The 21,136-nt window shown below is 40.0% G+C and overlaps 2 protein-coding genes and 1 pseudogene across 8 annotated transcripts in view; 2 read left to right on the forward strand and 1 right to left on the reverse strand.

Moving 5' to 3' along the window:
* PSMA2 (proteasome 20S subunit alpha 2) overlaps positions 1–21,136 on the reverse strand; it is a 617,132-nt gene that overhangs the window by 348,407 nt on the left and 247,589 nt on the right. The gene's annotated exons all lie outside the window — the stretch shown is intronic.
* The window catches only part of HECW1 (HECT, C2 and WW domain containing E3 ubiquitin protein ligase 1), a 456,269-nt gene that overhangs the window by 143,891 nt on the left and 291,242 nt on the right, over positions 1–21,136 (forward strand). The gene's annotated exons all lie outside the window — the stretch shown is intronic.
* Positions 16,600–17,829, forward strand: LOC126950189 (60S ribosomal protein L18a-like; annotated as a pseudogene).

The raw sequence follows: 21,136 nt of genomic DNA on the forward strand, positions 1-21,136 counted from the left end.
ACACCCAAGTTAAACAAAATGATCTGATGTATTTGCTGAAGGACCTCTCTGAGTCTAATATATGGCAAGAAGGGGATTTTGAAACACAACATTAATATCACATTTTTCTAACTTATCATCTTGTAACTCATGATTACTTGGGTACACTCTGGGAATCACTAACCTAGGCAGTAAAACAGGGTTCTGCCTTCAAGGTAAGAAGATTGATATTAGTAAGACAGATTAGGGCCCGAAGCAAGAGGCTTGGGGTTCGGGTGGGTTAGATTCCCACTCTGATGGAGGGGTAGCAGCAAACCTCCAGTGGAGAGGAGGTGAAAAACCAAAACCAAGCACCATCATCTAGACCAAGCAGACTTGATGGGGGATTTATTTTATTTGTGTTATTAATGTTAATACTATTAATTATTATTAGTAAAAGCAGTGTGTTGAGGTGACCCTCAACAGAGTACCAGGAATTTTAGCACAGGGTCTAAAGAGTATAGACTCTCAGCTGAGATTTTAGGTTTGTATCCATCTTTTACCACTGCTGACTTAGATGACCTGAGGCAAGTTATTTTGCCTCTCTATGTCTTAATTTATTCATATGCAATTGGAAATAATAAAAAGAATAGTGGTATTCAGTGAGATAACATGGGTGAAGCACTCTTCACATTCCTGGCACTTGGCAAGTTTTCATTAAGTGCTCATTAATTATTAGATGCTCATTAGTCCTCCCAATCCTATGAATCTGATATTGTCTTCTCTATTTTATAGACAATAAAATTGAAAAAGTTTAATACGATGTTAGAATGACACATTAAAGGCCAGGCATGGTGGCTTATGCCTGTAATCTCAGCACTTTGGGAGGCCAAGGCCAGTGGATCACCTGAGGTCAGGAGTTCGAGACCAGCGTGGACAACATGGTGAAACCCCGTCTCTACTAAAAGTACAAAAAAATTCAAATAAAATGAAATCAATATGTTGGAAAAAAAAAAAAAAGTACAAAAAAATTAGCCGGGCATGGTGGTGCATGGCCTGTAGTCGCAGCTACTCGGGGCTAAGGCATGAGAATTGCTTGAATCTGGGAGGCGGAGGTTGCAATTAGCTGAGATTGTACCACTGCACTTCAGCCTGGGCGAAAGAGTGAGACTCCATCTCAAAAAAAAAAAAAAAAAAAAAAGAATTACACATTAAAAAGTAATGGAGCTAACATTCAAACCCATGTTAGTTTAACCCCAAGCCCCATGTTTTTCTAGTGTAGTATGCCAATAAAGCAACTGAGAGGCATTTTCATACCAGATTATGGAACTAATTATACACTTCATTTACAGGTAGATCTTGGTCAAGAATGTCTCCAAAACTGGATTAAGCCAGTGTAATTGAATGGGAATCTAGACAACCAGGACAGACTCGGAATTTTTTTTTAATGTATTGGCCCAGGAAGGCTAGAAATCCTCCACTTGACCTAACAGAAGATAATTAGAATTAAAAATGGCACTAACTGAAAACGTACTTGTTAAATTGCCTGTGCTTATAGAGTTGTTGTTGGCCCTGTTGTTTTTGGTCAGGAAAAAGAGACATATTTTTATTTGTTGGAGCTAACAGAGGCAAATGTCTTGACTTGGGCAACAGTTACATTGCTGATGGTAGGGAATGGCTTCTGTAAGGTTAAAGCTTGGATAGAAAATCCCTACATGTAGCAGTGGGAAGTGCACCTCAGTTTTTTTTTGTTGTTGTTTTTGTTTTTGTTTTTACCAATTCAACTCTTAGTGAAATATGAGTGATCACTTTTACCTTAGCCCCCAGATTCAGGAAAAAGTCAGCACTCTCAAGGAAAACAAAACAAACAATAGTATGCTTCAGTCTGCACTATTCTTCTACAAAAAATGTTCAATTTGGCCCAAGGAGGGTGAATCACCTAAGGTCAGGACTTCGAGACCAGCCTGGCCGACATGGCAAAACCCTGTCTCTACTAAAAATACAAACATTAGCCGGGTGTGATGGTGCATGCCTGTAGTCCCAGCTACTTGGGAGGCTGAGGCAGGAAAATCGCTTGAACTCAGCAGGTGGAGGTTGCAGTGAGCCAAGATCATGCCACTGCACTCCAGCCTGGGCAACAGAGTGAGACTCCATCCAAAAAAAACAAAAAAACAAAAAACATTCAATATATAATTTTTAGAGTTATAAAACATGGAGAGAAGCAAGATAATATGATAAGTAAATAGAAAAATACTATCAACAGAAGCAGACCCACAGATGAATCAGATATTGGAACTAGCAGAGAAAGACTTTAAAACATCTACTGTAAATATGTTCAAGAATGTTCAGAAAAAGATGGCCAGAATGAATAAATAGATGGGGGATCACAACAGAGAAATGGAAGCCATAAAAAAGAAACAAATAACATTCTAGAGTAAAAATAAAAAAGAAACATCTGATGTAAAGAATGGATTGAATAAGCTTAACAGCAGAACAGAAACTGAAATAAAAGATTAGTGAACTTAAAGAATGGTTAATAAAATTGTTTAAACTAAAGCACAGGGAAAAAATATTTAAAAACACTTTACCCATCATCAGTGACCTATTAAATGGTCTAAAATGTAAGTAGTTGCAATCCCAGAATAATGAGAGAGAAAATGGGCCAGAAAACATATTTAAAGAAATAACAGCTGAAATATTTGGGATACAATGAGAAAATATCAATCTGTAGATTGAAGAATCTCAGTTAATTCTAAGTAGTGGAGATACAAATAAAACCACACCCAGGTACATCATGGTCAAACTTCTGAAAACCAAAGATAAAGAAAATATAACAGCAACCACAGGAAAAAATGATATGCTGCATATAGAGGAATAATGACAAAAAATTATGGCTGACTTCTTATCAGAGCAATGAATGCCTAAAGGCAATGGAAAGTCATCCCCAGTTGAGAAAGAATTTGTGGAGGAAGTGTACACCATGCTCTGACGACAGATAACAGAGGGTACAATCTAGTTAAGGGATCAAGAAAGGCTTTCTTAAGAAAGGACTATCTGAACTAAGATCAGAAGGGTGAGATGTTAAGTAGGCACAGAGAAGGGAAGATGTTCCAGGTATATGCAAAGCCCCCATTGCAAAGGAAAACATGTCACATGGAAAGACTGAAAAGTGCCAAGATAGGTGGAACATAGGGACCAAGGAAAAGAGATGAGCCACACTAGCCATCATAGGACACAGTGTGGATTATTGTTTTTATTCCAAGAAAAATAAGATTTTTGAGTATTTCAAGCTGTGCAGATCACTTCTGCTGTCATGAAGCAGCAAATTTGTGTTTGAAAAATTCTGGATAAAGTAGACAGACACCAGAGTAGCTGAAGAGATACCAGGAGGCCATAGGAGTGGCTCAGGGGAGAAATGATGGTAGCTTGGACTAGGTGATGGATGGTATCTGTGAAGATGGAGAGAGGTGGACTGATTTAATGTTGATTTAGTAGATAGAAGTCATAGGACTTAGTCATTGCTTGGATGTGGGAGATGAGGGACACAGAGGTATCAAGACTGACTTGTAGGTTTCATCTAGTTTGGTGGATGAAGGTGCCATTTACTGATGAGGGAAATTCTGAAGAGGAGCAAGACTTATTTATTTTTATTTAACGAGCACTCACATAGTGCCTATTGTGTGCCAAGCACTGTTCTAAGACAGTTTGCAAACATTAACCTCTTTCACAAGAGTGAGAGGTTGGTACAGTTTTTGCCCCAGTTTTACAGATGGGGAAATTAAGAAATTAATTAACTGCCCAAAGCATTAATTGGTAAGTGCTGAAGTAGGATTGGAACCCAGGCAGTCTGGCTCCAGGGAGCAAGTTCTTGAGCGCTGCACTAGGTTGCTTACAAGGAAGTATAATGAGGATGAGTCGCAGGAGACTGAGGCATTCAAGTGGCCACAGGCACCTGGAACTGAGAAGAGAAGTTAGGGCTAGCGATGAATATTTGAAAATGATTGGCATAGGAAAAGTAGATTGTCTTTATGTAAAGGAAATTGCCTTTTTTTTTTTCTTAAACAGGAGCCTTATGTCTAGAGCTCCAGTTCTGTTGCTGTGCTGTGCTATGCTGTGCTGTGCATAGCATCCCAAGCCTGTTCTTTGAAGAGGGCAGAGCCTTTTTCCTAAGGAGTATGACTTCTATGTCTTCCTCGTCGGGTTTGTTCTCTTCTATTTGCTCTTTCTCACCTGTTTGCTGACCCCTAGTGGCCCTTGGAAACGCTGCCCCAAGTGCAAGGCAGTTTAAACCCTTGCGGGTAAATGCAGCTGGTGCAGAGTGACCTGGCTGACCCTGGTAGAGGACCGGGCAGCTCTGAACTCCAGGAACACGTGGCACAGACTCCACCCCAATTACATGGTACCTTCAGTTAAACACACGAGATAATCACAGCAGCAGGGGATAAGCCAGAAAGCATTTTGTTCTGTGACAGTGATGTTTTTTAGCAAGTGGCTACTGACAAAGTGAACATTCAGATTTCAGTGGTTGCTGAATGTTGGCCATATCAATCATATCTTTATTGTGACAGTAAGGGGCCCATCAATGAGTGCTTCTGTCTCATAACAAAAGAGTAACTGGCAGGTTTTTGTTTTGTTTTGTTTTGTTGTGGATTTTGTTGGTTTGTTTTTAATTTTTCAGCATTACTTATTTGTTGCTTAACCAAATTAGTCAGTAAAAAATTACAAATTGGTCCACTGCAGTGGCTCACGCCTGTAATCCCAGCTCTGTGGGAGGCCAAGGCAGGAGAATCACTTGAGGCCAGGAGTTCAAGACCAGCCTGAACAATGTGGTGAAACCCCGTCTCTACTAAAAATACAAAAATTTGCCAGGCATGGTTATGCACACCTGTAGTCCCAGCTACTCGGGAGGCTGAGGCATAAGAATCGCTTGAACCCAGGAGACGGAGGCTGCAGTGAGCCAGGATTGCACCACTGCACTCCAGCCTGGGTGACAGAATGAGACACTGTCTCAAAAAATATATATGTGTGTGTGTATGTAACAAACCTAAAGAAATCAGTAAATATTGAGGCTACAAGAAAAAAGAAAACAATGGCTATAATTCATTGAATAATATCTGTATATCAGCCACTTTATAGATTTCATCTGATTTAACATTCACAGCAACTTGCAAGGTATTGATGATACTATCTCACATATGATGAAACTGAAGCTGCAGGGTAAGTCCTGGGCTTTCCCAGGACTCCATAGCTATGGAGGCAGAGCTCAGATTCAGACCCAGTCTTCATGATTTTAAAAATATGTTATTTCCCTGGTGTTAGGATGCCTTCAAATGAATCTATAATTACTTACTTAGCAGTTACCTTACAAAAACTAAGCTATGAAAAGTAGTTTTCTCCTCCAAAGAGTCTTCAATGCAGTAATGAGGTTAACATGCATTCCTAGGGGAAAACAAACTATTAAAATTAATAAATTTACAGTTTAAAATGCCATTTCCTCCTTTGCTTCCTCTGAACAGCTACTATAAATAGATCAGAGATGCTCTATAAGTAAATTATACAGCCCTGGGCCATTTTCCTTGTCCATTTGCATTTCCACCTTCTCCCTACTTCTCAGTCCCCAGGCCCTCCTGCCATTCAATTACATCCTCAGGACTCTTACATGACACATATATGGCTTGATCTGAGTATAAGGTGGTCACTTCACCCATTTATGAACAGTCACATCACATGTCTGTTGAAAACAGAAGGCTACACATCTGCATGTAATAGTTATATTTAAAAGAATTGATATCAAAATGACAAGAGTGGTTATGATGGCTAGTAGGATTTTGCATAATTTCTTCTCATCTGCATTTCCTGCGATTACTTACCGATGCAATGAAAAGAATACAATTCAATTTCCACATTCTAAAGAGAGAAAAATTGTTATTTTTCTCAGAGAGGAAACAGGAATTTAATTGAAGCATCTAAAAGCTTCAAAACTTCAAAGATTTTTGCCTCTTAAGGACATAGAGATGAGGGTTTTCATTAACTTATTAAACACAAAAGAATTAAAGAAAATTACAAATATTCTTGGCAGCATAGCACTGCAGAACAAGCCCTGGAATTGCTAAAATAATCTGAGCTCTGTTTTTTTGTTTTGTTTTGTTTTGTTTTGTTTGTTGTTGTTTTTCTGTTTTGAGATGGAGTTTCACTCTGTTTCCCAGGCTGGAGTGCAGTGGTGTGATCTTGGTTCACTGCAACCTCCGCCTCCTAGGTTCAAGCAATTCTCATGCCTCAGCCTCCCAAGTAGCTGGGACTACAGGCGTGCGCCACCATGCCCAGCTAATTTTTGTATTTTCAGTAGAGATGGGGTTTCACCATATTAGCCAAGCTGGTCTCGAACTCCTGACCTCGTGATCTGCCCGCCTCAGCCTCCCAAAGTGCTGGGGTTACAGGCGTGAGCCACTGCTCCCGGCCCTGAGCTCTGTTAATAGGAAGGAAAACACAAGGAGAAATACTAGGGAACAGAGAAGAAGGGAGGGAGGAAGGTGAGGAGGAGACAACGAAGGGAAGGAGAGAGAGAGAGGGGGCCAAAGAAAGAGAAAGAAGAGGCTGCAGGATTTGTTGTATTCTTTCTAGCATTATTATTGTTTTTATTTAAGTTCATGTTTCTCCACTCCTTACCTCTTAATTGTATTATTTACCATTCACAAATCACAAAGTAATGATAAAGATGCATAAATCTCTAATTTTTAAAAATTGTACTTGACAAATAATAACTGTGGGATTATCCCAACAAATATATATTTGTGGGATACAATGTTATGTTTTTATATATGTTTACATTGTGGAATGATTCAGACAAGCTACTTAATATATCAATCCTCACATAATTATTTTTTGTGGTGAGAACATTTAAAATTTACTGCTTTTGCAATTTTGAAACATGCAATACCTTATCATTAACTACAGTCACCATACTGCGCAATAGATCTCTAACACTTATTCTAACTGATGGAAACTTTATACCTTTTGACCAACATCTCCCCATCCCTCCCCCTCCCCCCAGCCTCTAGTAACTACCATTCTACTCTCTGCTTCTGTGAATTCGACTTTTTTAAGATTCCACATATAAGTGAGATCATGCAGTATATGTCTTTCTGTGCCTGGCTATGTCACTTAACATATAACCTGAACATCCTCCAGGTTCATCCAGGTTATTGCAAATAATAGAATTTTATTCTTTTTAAAGATTGAATAGTATTCCATTGTCTATGTATATACCACATTGACTTTATCCATAAATCTCTACATTTTGCTTTTATGTTTGCTTTCTTCAACATAGCATCTGTCTTTTGTAAAAAATAAATACTATTGTTGGCCGGGCGCGGTGACTCAGGCCTGTAATCCCAGCACTTTGGGAGGCCGAGGCGGGCGGATCACAAAGTCAGAAGATCGAGACCATCCTGGCTAACACGGTGAAACCCGTCTCTACTAAAAGTACAAAAAGTTAGCCGGACACGGTGGCGGGCGCCTGTAGTCCCAGCTACTCGGGAGCCTGAGGCAGGAGAATGGCGTGAACCCGGGAGAGGGAGCTTGCAGTGAGCGGAGATCGCACTCCAGCCTGGGCGACAGAGCGAGACTCCATTTCAAAACAAACAAAAAAAATTACTATTGTCAAGAAATAGTTCTTGCAATCTGCTTCCCCTTCTAAAATATCTGAGGATAATTAGTCTGTATGACTTGGTATATTAAATTTGCTCCTCCATTTTTTCTTATTTACCATGAAAACTTGATATGATAATATGGAAGCAAAAGCATATATTCATGTAGTCAAGAAATTAGGAAAACAAAACGGACAGAAAGTAGGTCAGGATGCACTAGCTTCTATCATGGAAACAAACAACCCTCATATTTTAGTGCCTTAAACAGGGGGCTATATGTTTTGCTCATTGTCCTAGTCTGTGGGTCCGCAGGGTAGCTCTGCTCATTCTAGCCACTCTTGGTCCTGGTGACAGCCACCATCTCTGAGGTTGCCAGTTTCCATCTCAGAGGGAAGGAGAATTCTGGGGTTCTGCACAGCCATTTAAACACCTCAGCGTGGAAGCTACACTTACTCTGCTTACAACTCCTTGGCCAGAATTGGTCCCATGGCCATCCTAACCACAGGGGGCCAGGAAGTGTCATCCTGCCCTGTGCTGGGTAGCTGAGAGCAGACAGGATAGGAAGAGCACAAATTTTATTACAGAAACATAAAAAGAGAAACTATAATATCAGATAATATAAGTTTATGTTGAAATGTATAAAATTGTTCATACTTTGCTATCTTGACCTACATAAGGCTCATGCTAATAAGTTTAAAACACCTTTTGTTGTCTTTTTTCTGACACCACTCCTGACACCAAATGTCTGGTCTTCCACGCTAATTCTCCAATTCCCTGACACCAGCTGGATATCCAACAATTCAAATCAATTCTGGCACTCACTCCTGGAGTTAGCCCAAACCCTACAGGTTAAAGGCTTATTCTCACAAGGCTGCTCCCACTTCAGGCATCAGCCGAAGACAGGGTTCCCAGGATTCCCATGCTTTTGCCCAACCAACTACAAATTTGAAGGTTCCCAAAACTTCCCCTTCAGGTTCAGTGATCTGCTAGAGTGACTTATAAAACACAGGGAAGGACTGTACTTACTATGACAGCTTCTCATCAAGGGTACAAATGAACAGCCAGATGAAGAAGAACCTGGGGGTGGGGATTCTGGAGGGTGGGGTGCCCCACCCTCCTGGCACCCAGATGTATTCACCAGCTCAGGAGCACCCCTGGACCACATCATTTAGGGTTTTTTATGGAGGCTGCATTATGTAGGCATGATTGATTAAATCACTGGCCATTGGTTGTTGGATCAATCTCTACCCCTTCCCATTCTCCCAAGGTCAATGGGTGGGCTGAAATTTCCCACCCTCTTGTCACATGGTTGGTTCCTCTGGTGACAGCCCCCCATCCTGAAGCTGTCTAGGGACCGACCAAGAGCTACCTCATTACCATAAACTCTGGTAGGGGTGAAGGGGCTGGTTATGAGTAACAAAAGACACTTCCCTCACTCAGGAAGTGTTTTTTTGTTTGTTTGTTTTGTTTTTGTTTTTGTTTTCTGACAGAGTCTCACTCTGTCACCCAGGCTGGAGTGCAGTGGCGTAATCTCCACTCACTGCATCCTCCGCCTCGCGGGTTCAAGCAATTCTCTGCCTCAGCCTCCCGAGTAGCTGGGATTACAGGCATCCGCTACCACGCCTTGCTAATTTTTTGTATTTTAGTAGAGACGGAGTTTCACCATCTTGGCCAGGCTGGTCTTGAATTCCCGACCTTGTGATCCACCCACCTCGGCCTCCCAAAGTGCTGGGATTACAGGTGTGAGCCACCACGCCTGGCCTCAGGAAGTGTTTTAAGAACTTCTATGCCAGGAACTAGGAACAAATGAAGACCAAATAAAATATATATTTTTTATTATTCCACATACCTCATTCAAGAATAAATGTAAATAAATATCACCTAACAACAGAAAAATTCATCTATATTCTATTTAAAAGAGACACATAAAAGGAATGGTTAAAAGTAAAACCATAAAAGTAAAATAAATAAATAAATGTCAGCTTAATCTGAAATCAAGTGAGGTCTGAAGAGGACAAGTATTTAATGGGATGAAGTTGTTAATTCTATATTGATGAAGTTATAATCCACAGTGACAAAGGGCCATGATCCTCTACACTCCTAATAGTGTAGAATCGAAATAGGCAAAGCAAAAACTGCTAGAAGTTAGCAGAAAAGTATGCACTTGTGTTGGGAGTTTTAATTCATTATTTTGCACATAAAAAAGATAATATTACATACAATCAAATAATATTTACAATAAAACTTGTACTGACCATTTTGCCATGAAATAGAATATGTCATCATTGCAACGATCTATACAGCATCTATACAATTAGCAATATACTGCTGGGGCATGAGAACATCCTCGATAAACTCCAAAAAGGAGAAATTATTGAAGGCACATTTTCCGATCACAATACAATTAGACATTAATGTTTTTTAAAATTTCAAACATTTTCAAATAGAAAAATAACTATTGGCCAAAGGGGAAATTGAAGCCATAATTTTGACTATTTAGGAAATAATGTCAATATAATAATTATACATTAAAACTTAGCAGATGTGACTAAAATTATTTACAGGGAAAAATTTCACAGTTTTACATGTTTTTATTATTTAAGATGAAAGAAAACTGTGTTCAAGTAAAAAAAAATTAGGAAACCCTCAGCCAAAGAAACCTAGGGAAAGAAAAATTAAATAACTAAAATATAAGAAGAAATTAATGTACTAAAAACAAAGTATAGTGAAACAGTGGCATTGATAAATAAATCTAAAAATATTTACTTGGGGGACCAAACACTCTGGCGTAGCTAATTAAGAGAAAACAAATATTCATGATTAGAATCAGAAAAGGAATATAAAATTATGTATAGTTCAAAGAGAAATATTAATAGAAATTTTTATGTTCAGAATTTTAATAATATATTTGAAAGACTCGATGAGTTAATTTCCTTAGAAAATTCCCATACTTAAGAAGTAGAAAATTTCAAAACACTGAAGTTATCAAAGTAACTATAAAACTTGCCAGATAATTTTTAATAAAGTTTTCAGAACCACACCATTTCACAAATGAATATTGAGAAATTTTCAAGCAGTACGATATTCACCTGATAGTTATCACAGACAAATAAAGATAGAACACTTGCCACTTCATATTGGTGCTAAAATACCTTTAAATTATTAGTAAATCAAAACCAACAACTTATAATTTATGCCTTTATTTTAAAATATTCATTGAGTCTCTCTAAAGTGCAAGAGACTCTACTAGGCATCCTGTGTGTGCAGAGGCTCTGCCCTCAGGGTGGTTACTTTCTCCTCGGGGAAACAGACATTTCCAACTCAGCTACAGAATTAGTTCCGTAAGCCAATGAGATAAATCCTAGAAGGAGGCTGGCAGTGTTCTGTAACAGTGTGTGGCAGGGATCCTTACACATGGCTCAGTGGAGAAGGGCTGTAGTTTAGAGACAGGCCACCAGGATTTGAATCAAAGATCTGCGGCCTTATTCCCTGTGAAACCTTTAATACAGAGGCTCTCACCTGGGGGTGATTTTGTCCCCCGGGGACATTTAGCAATGTCTGGAGACATGTTTCATTGTCATGACTTGGACGTGCTACTGGACCTAGTGGGCAGAGGCCAGGGATGCAGCTACACATCCCACTGTGCCCTGGACAGCCTCACAGCAAAGCTGTATCTGCCCCCAAATGTTACCAGTGCCAACACTGAGAAACACTCCTCTGTAGGATGATGAATCCCTGGGGGATCCTGAGAGTCAGATCCACATTTCTAAGTGTCCACTGGGCTTTTCCACTCCGTGTTCCTCAGGCACGACAAACTCAAAATGTGTCATCTTCCCCGACCTGTTTTTTGTTGTTGTTGTTGTTGTTTGTTTGTTTGTTTGTTTGTTTAACAAGATCTTGCTCTGTCACCCAGGCTGGAGTGCAGCAGTGTGATCATGGCTCACTGCAGCTTCAACCTCCTGGGCTCAAGTGATCCTCCCACTTCAGCCTCCTGAGTAGCTACTGGGACTACCGGTGTGCACCACCATCCCCTGCTAATTTTTCTATTTTCTATTTTTTGTAGAGATGGAGTCTTGGTTTGTTGCCTAGGCTTGTGTTCATTTTTTTTTTAAGTAAACAGCACCACCCTCTACCCACTTTCATGCCAGAGCTCAGAGTGCCATCCTCTCCCTCACCACTGAAATATTTAATAAAGTTCTGACCATCTACCTGTTGACATCTCTGGAACCTATCTACTGCTTTCTTTTGTCAGGCTTCTACTTACTTCTGCAGTTTGCTTGCCATCCACATCCCCTGCCCCCTCCTATAGCAAGCATGCTGGAAACATTCTCTGTTTTAGTTGTACTGAATTCAGCACAGCTGGCATGTGCCATGCTCCTGCTGGCCACAGAACCCTCACATATTCTGCTCTTTTTGTCTGCAACAGTTTGAAGTTGCCCCCGATCCCTTTCCCTGACACACACTTCACTGGATGAGTTGGTTCCTCTAGGAGGTTTTCTATGAGACAAGGCCTGGGAGCCCCTCAAATGGACGCCCATGGCATTTCCCTAACATAGAACAACACTGTATTGTAGGAACCAGAAAGACACATGTGAAATTCACACTTGAAACATATTTGGGTTAGGAAGACAATTTCAATATAGGAGTGAAGGAAGCTGGAGAGGACAATTGGAGTGCTGGAGGAAATAAATGAATTGAAAGACAAGACCATCCATCTGGGAATTCCCCACCACAGAGTCTATGGAGTAATCAGGAAGTAGAAAACTGGGGCATTCCTGGAGCCTTTTTAACTACTGTCAAAAGTCTAGCCTGTCTGATAACACACGAGTAGTCTAATGCATGCAAGAAAACAAAGCTGGGGGCGGGAAGTTTGAGGGTGGGGTTACATTTGAGGAGACAATTGGCAATGTCTGGAGGCATTTTTTGGTTTTTACAATTGGGTTACTGCTACTGAAATCTGATGTGCAGAAGCTAGAAACCCTGCCATGCATGGGACAACTGCCATAACAAAGAATTATCTGGCTCAAAATGTAAAACAAGTTTGAGAAGCCTTGCTTTACCTTAATATTTCTCAGCCTCTATAGCTTCATCTCTGAAACAGGAATGCCCACATTAGGGTTGTTGTAAGCCCTGTTACTAGAATATAGTAAGTGCTCAATAATTGTTGGATTTTTTTTCACTTACATTCTTTTGAAACTCTGTGTGTTATCTATTGCTTAATAATAAATCATAACAAATCAGCCCCAAAATTTAGTGACTCAAAACAACAATCATTTAATAGTCTCTTGTGGTTTCTGCAGGTCAGTCATTCAGCAGCAGCTTGGCTGGCGGGTTTAGACTTGGGATCTCTCAGGAGGTTGTAAGTCAGATGTCAGCTGGGGCTGCAGTCATCTGAAGGGTTGACTAGGGCAAGAGGACCCACTTCCAATGTGGCTCACTAGTGTTGCTGGCAAACTAGGGAAACTGTCAGATGGAGGTATCAGCTAGCAACTCAGGCTCTCCACAGGACTGCATGTGCATCCTCAAAGCATGGCAGCTGCCTCTCCACAAACAAGGGAGCCAGGAGACCGAGGGAGAAGCTGAAGTGCCTTTATGACTTAGCCTGAGAAGTCACACATTGCCACTCCTGCTAAATTCTATTGGTCACACTGACAAGTTCTGGTTCAGTGTGGAAGGGCACTTCATAATGGTGTGAACATCAGGTGGTAAGGATAATTGAGACCATCTCAGGTGCTGGCAAAAACTCTACTAAAACAAACCAACATATTAGAAGAAATCAATATAGCATTTGCAGATGTTTAATTATTGAACTAAAAAATTCCACTGATTCAACTGAAATATTATTAGGATTAAAAAGAATTAAATAATACGCAGTATACAAAATAAGTATGGTAGATATCAATAGATTTCACTTACACCAGTGATATCAAATTGGAAAATATAAAAGTAAGAAAATCTTAGTTATAAAGTACCTAGAGATAACTTCAAAAAGAGGTATATGGAAACTCTCTGAAGAAAACCATAAAATTTCACTGAAGGACCTAAAAGATAGGAACAAATTGAGAGGTACATCATGTGGCTGGATGGAAACACTGGGCTTTAGATAACTTCACTTCCCCACAAATTAATATACTGGCTGAATGCAAATCTAAAAATGTCAAGGAGATAGATTTATATACTTTTATGTACATGTGTTGTATATATATATATAATTGTATGTACATGTATTTCATTCTACAATTCCACAAATTAAGATTGAATGGAAAACATAACCAAGAAACTTTGGGGAAAGAAGTGTGGATGTTCCATGTAACATTAATGTATGGTTACAAAGTAATTGACAACATCATATGGAATGAGCAAAAACTGGAAGCATTCCCTTTGAGAATTGCAACAAGATGAGAACACAACTCTCACCTATTCAACATAGTACTGGAAGTGCTAGCCAAAGCAATTAGGCAAGAGAAAGAAATGAAAGGCATCCAAACAGGAAAAGAAGAAGTCGAACTCTTTCTTCTATAATGATATGATTCTATACTTAGAAAACCTTAGGACTCTGTCAAAAGGCTATTAGAACTGATAAACGATTTTAGCAAGGTTGTAGGATATAAAATTAATGGACAAAAATCAGTAGCATTTCTATACACCAATAATGTTCAAACTGAGAGCCAAATTAAGAATGCAATCCAATTTACAATAGATAAAAAAATTGAGATACCTAGGAATACATCTAACCAAAGAAGTGAAATATTTGTATAAGGAGAACTACAAAACACTGATAAAAGAAATCATGGATGACAGAATCAAATAGAAAAAACATCCCATGCTCATGGATTGAAAGAATCAGCTTTATTAAAATGGCCATGTTTCCCAAAGAAATCCACAGATACAACACCATTCTTATCAAACTACCAATGTCATTTTTTACAGAATTGGAAAAAACTATGCTAAAATTCATATGGAACCAAAAAGAGCTTGAATAGCCAAAGAAATCCTAAGCAAAAAGAACAACACTGGAGGCATCACATTACCTGACTTCAAACTGTACTATAAGGCTACAGTCACCAAAATAGCATGGTCCTGGTACAAAAACAGACACATAAACCAATGCAACAGAATAGGGCACCCAGAAATAAGGCCACCCCCCTACAGCCATGTAATCTCCAACAAAATTGATAAAAATAAACAATAGGGAAAGGAGATCCTAATAAATGATACTGGAAAAACTGGCTACTCACAAGCAGAAGAATGAAACTGAACCCCTGTCTCTCACCATATGCAAAAATTAACTCAAGATGGATTAAAGATTTAATTCTCAAACTGTAAGAATCCTAGAAGAAAGCCTAGGAAACACCATTCTGGACATCAGCCTTGGGAAAGAATTTATAAGTCCTCAAAAGCAATTGAAACAAAAACAAAAGTTGACAAGTGGAGCCTATTAAACTAAAGAGCTTCTGCACAGCAAAAGAAACTATCAACAGAGTGAACAGACAACCTACAGAATGGGAGAAAATATTTGCAAATTATGCATCCAACAAAAGTGTAATATCCAAAATCTATAAAAAAATGTAATTGAACAAGCAAAAACAACCTCATTAAAAAATAGGCAAAAGACATGAACAGACACTTCTCAAAAGAAGACATAAAAGCAGCCAGCAAACATATGAAGAAACGCTCCATGTCACTAATCATCAGAGAAATGCAAATCAAAACCAGAGTGAGATACCATCTCACATCAGTCAGGATGGCTATTTTAAGGTCAAAAAACAGATGATGGCAAGGCTGTGGAGAAAAGGGAACATTTATACACTGCTGGTGGGAATGTAAATTAGTTCAGCCACTGTGAAGAGCAGTTTGGAGATTTCTAAAATAACTTAAAACAGAGCTATCATTTGTCCCAGCAATCCCATTACTGAGTATATTTCCAAAAGAAAACAAATCATTATACCAAAAAGACACAGGCAAATGCATGATCATCGCAGCACTGTTCACAATAGAAAAGACATGGATTCAACCTAGGTGTCCATCAATGGTGGACTGAATAAAGAAAATGTGGTACATATATACCATGGAATACTAGGGCAGCCATAAAAAAGAATGAATCATGTCCTTTGCAGCAACATGCATGCAGCGGGAGGCCATTATACTAAGCAAATTAGTGCTGAAACAGAAAACCAAATACTACATGTTCTTACCTATAAGTGGGAGCTAAACATTGGGTACTTATGGACATAAAGATGGCAACAGTAGAAACTGGGGTCTACTAGAAGGGGGAGGGAGGGAGTGGGGCAGGGGTTGAAAAACTAATTGTTGGGTACTATGCTCAGTACCTGGGTGAAAGGAACATGTATACCTCAAACCTCAGAATCACACAATATACCCAGGCAACAAACTTCCACATGTACCCCTGAATATAAAAGTTGAAAAAAATTAAAGATAAATAAATAAATAAATTGAAATGGTAGATATGAGTGCAGCAACATAATGACAGATTAGTGGAACTATATAAATTGAACAGAAATTGACTCTAATATAAATTTTAGAAACAATAGTGATAGAATAAAAAATATTTGAGTAAAGAATATACTAAACCATAAGTATTACTGATACAATTAGCTAGCTACTTTGAAAAAAACTTTAAGATGTAGTTCCTCTTTTACCCATACCTCAATCCCTGATCGATTTGAGTGAAACATAAAGTATGAAATCATAAAAAGTCAAAAGAAAATATGGATAAATATCTTGAATTAGAGACAGAAATCTTTTAAGCCTAAAATAACAGAATGATAACAATGGAAAAGAAATCAAGATATTTGACAATATAAAATGTTGAAGTTTTGTAAGTTAAAAAAAAATAAGCAAAATAAGAAGATAGCAAATATGGAGAAATTGTGTCATACTTACGAAAACGGTGGATAGTTTCCCATTTTCCCTTAATATATGACAGAAGTTGTAAAATATGATTTTTTTTTTTTTTTTGAGATGGAGTCTGTCACCCAAGCTGGAGTGCAGTGGCACAATCTCGGCTCACTGCAATCTCCACCTCCCGGGTTCAAGTGATTCTCCTACCTCAGCCTCCCGAATAGCTGGGATTGCAGGTCCGCACGACCACACGCAGTTAATTTTTGTATTTTTAGTGGAGACGGGGTTTTGCCATGTTGACCAGGCTGGTCTCGAACTCCTGACCTCAGTTGATCCACCCACCTTGGCCTCCCAAAGTGCCGGAGAAAAGCGCGGGTGGCGGCAGGCACGGAGAGGACGCCATGAAGGCCTCGGGCACACTACAAGAGTACAAGGTGATGGTCTCTCCTTGCCCACCCCCAAATGCCACACACTGCCCCTCTACCGCATGCGAATCTTTGTGCCTAATCATGACATCTCTAAGTCCCCATTCTGGTACTTCGTATCTCAGTTAAAGAAGATGAAGATGTCTTCAGGCTAGATTGTCTACTGTGGACAGGTGTTTGAGAAGGCCCCTCTGCGGGTAAAGAACTTCAGTCTCTGGCTGCTCTATGATTCCTGGATCTGCACCCACAACACATACAGGGAATACCAGGACCTGACCACCACGGGCCGGCACCGCGCCCGGGCCCACTGCAACCAGATCATGAAGGTGGAGGAGATCGCAGCCAACAGGTGCGGCGGGGCCATGCTTCACCACCAAGAGGCCCAACATCTTCTAGGTGCAGGATCCTCGCCCAGGTGTGCGAGAGAGAGAGAGAGCAGTAAAATCCTATTACAAAAGCAGACACAAACCATCTCTCCATTTATTGTTTTTTATTTGATACACACTTATTGAGCACCTATGGTGTACCAGCCACTGTGGTAGATGTGAGTCACATGTGAGGACATGTAAAAAACCTTAAAAAGACTATGAAATCAATGAGAAGATATTTACTCATACTAGAAAACAAACCACAAATTAATGAAAAGTACTGTCATTTTGCCTATCTTATTAAAAATTTTAAAAACTGTACAACGCAATGCTGTTGAAGATGTCCTGAGACGGGCACTCAGTGCAGAGGGAAGTGTCCAGGGGTCTCTACATATGCTTTGCAAGCAGTTTGGCACTCAGCATCCATGGTGTCACTGAGTTATCAGGGTCCTCAGAGAATAACAGAGCAAAGTACTCAGAAATTGGTGCAAGGAATAAGTTATACAGATGTTCGTTTGCAGCTTTATATATATATTTAAAATAGTGAAAAATTGGGACTACCTTTAAAAATCCAACAAAAAAGATTACTTGAAATCCTATTTAGTAATACCATACTATGGAATAATGTGTAGCCTTTATGAAAGAAATCTCTAAGACTATTTAATAAAATAAAAATCTCTGATAACGTAATGTTACATAAGTAAATCATAACGTTAATGGTATATGCAGTATAGTATTTGTTGGCTGAAAAATACACATGCATGCATTGAAAATAGAATGCAAGGAACTCTCTAATATAATAATAGTGCTTCTCTTGGGGTGATGACGCTTGAGGTGGTTTTTGGTTTTCTCTGAATGCTTCTTAAAAGTTTGTTATAAACTACCTATAATTAGCAAGCATTGTTTTTCTCATAAAAACTGTGAATATGGAAAAAATTGTATTAAGTTTTAGCAAAGTAAGGGTGGGGGAGAGTGCAGGAATCATCTCCCCAAATCACGGAGCTGCCTTGAAGCCTGGTCATTAATTCACCCACACTATCTGCCTCCACTATTTACTCACCAGATAGTCTGTTCTTATGCTCGCGCACACACACACACACACCCCACCCTCCCACGCTCCCCCACTCACTCCCCACAACAATTTCAGTCATTGTTCATTTGCTGGATAGGTGGCTGTAGGTTTATTCAATCAAACGCTTTACAGAGTTTTGCCAATATCCTGCTAATTGATCCACAGGCCACCTCTGGTGATTTATGGTATTTTATAGTGTCAGCTCTTATTGAATTTTCTTACTAGATTTTTGTGGTTAAAATTGTTTCATACATTGAGATCTATTATGGGGTATGGCAGTCAATACTTGTACTGGAAGACAGAAGCAGAGGTTTAAGGAATAAGGAAGTTTAAAGAATCAATTGTGCAGAAGGTCCCTTATCAAAGGGCTCAGGTCTAGTTCCTGTTGATGGAGGCCCAGTGGGGAGATGTGACCTTTTCATTTTTTTTCTTGTCTGTGTAAGGGATATCAGAAATGGTAAGAAATGATGTTACGTAACAACTGTGCCAGGGACGGTTTATTTTGGATCAATCTAACAGACTGACTCCTAGCATAGCCTGTTCTTCAGAGTTATTAAAAGGCCAGCGACATTGATTTCCATGTCAAGACTCATAAGCTCTTTGTGTGGGGCTCCCCTGAGAATTCCCCTTATGTCCTGGCAAGTAACTAGAGACCTCCAGTGATGCTGGTGTCAGTATGGCATTGATTTTAAAAGGATAAGTTCCTCATACAGTGGTTTGTAAAATTTAAGTAGAGACTACTTTTTTTTAAATATAGGTAATAAGATACTATTCAAAATAAAATGCAGGTAGAAATTCACATTACGATTACTTTTAAAAATCATAAGTAGCCTGTTCTTTTCCTGTATTATGTGGAATTCCATCATCTTTATGTCATTATAAATTATGCCTAATCCCGATAAAATGTGCTTTATTTATTTGATGATACTATTTATTTTTGCAATGCTAAATGCTTTAGGCCAGTGCAGTCTTCCCTGTCCACTGACACACTCCAGGTTTGAAACTAGACCTAAAACTGAAGCTGACTAATGTTTTATAGTACGTACAAAATTAGCTCAGCTTTCCTGTCTCCTGAGGAACAAGTTCTTTATTTGGCACATGCTCCAGCTTCTCTGTTTTCTTAGTTTTACTTTTCCTAAAGTGAAGTCAAACACCTGAACCACGCAGAATGCTCTGCAACCCTCCTTCACTCATGGAGTTTAGAAAGTGCGTTCAGCAGAAATACAGACGACTCTAATCCCACTTCGCCAGATTATATTTGTACTCAGAAAATATTTGTTGGATCTTCTCAGTGTTGGCCAGAAGCCTCATTTAGGGTTTCTCTTGGATTTTCAGGATGCTCAGTGCTCTTTGTTCTCCTCCTTTCTCTAGTCCTCTTTCTCTTCTTTCTCCATCTAATGTAAGAACAGATTTTATAATATATATGAAAGAGAAATCAGTCATTCATTAGGTAAAATGTGATGATGAACAAACCTCCCTCATCTCCTCCCCATCCCCCTACTCGGGCAATGGACGACCCTACTTCACACTTTGTTGAGACAATTGCAGGGATCAGAAAAGAGCGTCCACTGACTCCCACTGCCACCTGCCGCCAGGATGCTGCCTCCCTGCCTCATATGACAAGTGAACTGCCCGCATGTCCAAGCCTGTCCAACCCATCTTATCTTGTTGTTGTTCTTCTGTTTGGTTTTGTTTTATGTGTTTCTCAGCCTGAAGCCATGGTTTTTCGTTTCTGTCTCTACTGATAAGCAGATAAGAGGGATGAGGAAGGGGCTTTACTGGCCCGACCAAAAACAGAAACTAAGAACCCATGACTGTATTCTCTGCCTTGGACCCCCCTGGGACACACCTGCACACCAGGCCCTGCCCTTTGCCACCTGCTAGGATGTCTTTCCAGCAGCTCCTCTCTCCCTCAGTTAGACCATTTCCATAGGCATCCACCAGCAATTTCTCCCAGATCTTCTCATCTCCCACTTCCTTCTCCACTTACCACACATTGCCTTCTCCCCTCTTCCAGCAGAACTTCTTCCAAGAAGCATCTGGACTGCCTGCAGTTCCTCCCCACTCCCTCGGTAAAGCTGTTCTTGTTAGAACCACCAAGGATCTCCACTTTGGAAATTCCCCTGGCCCATTTGCAGCCCTCCCCTTCTGTGCTGGACACAGTTGACAGTACCTCCCAGGAAATGCAGCTTGCTCTGCTTCCAAGAAATCACCATTCCCTGTTTTCTTTTTCCAAATTCCTGCTTCTTCTTGGGCTCCTTCCCTGACTTCCCCAGACCTTTAACTGTGGGCTGCTCCTGGGCTCAGACCCTGGACCTCTCCTGCTATCCATACCCTTCCTGGTGGTCGCATCCACTCTTGTGACTTGAAATAACATCTATTGGCAGGTGACCCCCAAATGTATATGCCCATTTCAGACCCTGGCCCTGGATGTTCCCCTGAATATTCAGCTCCTGCTTGAGGTCTTCAATTGGGATGTCTAATAAGCATCTCAAACTTAAAACATCCCAGCCAAAATCCTTATCTGATCATCAGCCATCTCAGTCTTCCCCATGTCAGTGAACAGCGATTCCCTCCTTCCTGTTTCTCGGGCCAAAACCTGTGGTGTCATCCCTGACTCATCCTTTCTCTGCACCCCACATCCAAACCTCTAGCCTCAAAAATAGATCTGGAATCCGATCGTCTCTCGGCACATCCACAGCTTCCACCCTGGTTCTAGCAAGCGGCAGCTCCACCATCACTGCAGCGGCTTCCCACCTGCTCCTCCTGTTCCCACACATGCGGCCCGTTCTCATCACAACCCCC

This window comes from Macaca thibetana, chromosome 3 (assembly GCF_024542745.1).
Source record: "Macaca thibetana thibetana isolate TM-01 chromosome 3, ASM2454274v1, whole genome shotgun sequence".
NCBI classification, from domain to species: Eukaryota; Metazoa; Chordata; class Mammalia; order Primates; family Cercopithecidae; genus Macaca; species Macaca thibetana.